The sequence below is a fragment of the Myotis davidii genome, unplaced genomic scaffold (genome assembly GCF_000327345.1).
Source record: "Myotis davidii unplaced genomic scaffold, ASM32734v1 scaffold43, whole genome shotgun sequence".
In the NCBI taxonomy this organism is placed as follows: Eukaryota; Metazoa; Chordata; class Mammalia; order Chiroptera; family Vespertilionidae; genus Myotis; species Myotis davidii.
In genome coordinates, this window is record NW_006294590.1 from 1,442,035 (window position 1) to 1,442,761 (window position 727).

The following is a 727-nucleotide window of genomic DNA, read 5'->3' on the forward strand; positions in this document are numbered from 1 at the left end:
GTCCACACTTGTAACCGGTTAATAGCTCATCCGAGTTTTTAACCCGTATGCAGATTAGCTAGTACCCGGTTAAAAACGTGGATTATCCATTAACCAGTTAAAAGTGTGGATACCGGTTAAAAATTCAGATTTCGTCATCAAAGAAAACACGATAATTTCAAGAGAAACATGGAAAGTGCTTTATTCAGAGTCATGTCCATCGCTGGCCACACATCCCCCATCTTTCAGGTGATTGGTGGAGACCGTCCCCATAGAACTGTCCTTGTTTTGAGGCAGGACATTCAGAGGCCCAGTTTCCACGTCTTCGCACGTGTTGAAGGGCCGCTCAGAGAGCGCGTGTGCCATCGATGGGAACGGGTGGCCATCGGAAGGAGCGATACAACCAAAGAGCACACACATCACACATCAGATCGCATGTGGACCAGCACACGCGTGACTCCGTCTATTGGGAAAAACCCGCATTATTAACTGGTTCACCTGGTATTTGTGCCCCAGCCAGTGCAGCTCAGGGGTCGAGCATCAACCTATGAACCAGGAGGTCAGGGTTCGATTCCCGGTCAGGGCACAGGCCCGGGTTGTGGGTTCGATCCTCCGTGGGGGGCGTGCGGGAAGCAGCCAATCCTTGATTCTCTCTCATCCTTGATGTTTCTATCTCTCTCTCTCTCCCTTCCTCTCTGAAATCAATAAAAATATATTTTTAAAAAAGAAACATCCATGATGAGAATCA

The 727-nt window shown here is 48.4% G+C and overlaps 1 protein-coding gene across 1 annotated transcript in view; it reads left to right on the plus strand.

Moving 5' to 3' along the window:
* Positions 1-727, plus strand: part of LOC102765140 (transmembrane protein 132B) — a 39,568-nt gene that overhangs the window by 19,088 nt on the left and 19,753 nt on the right. The gene's annotated exons all lie outside the window — the stretch shown is intronic.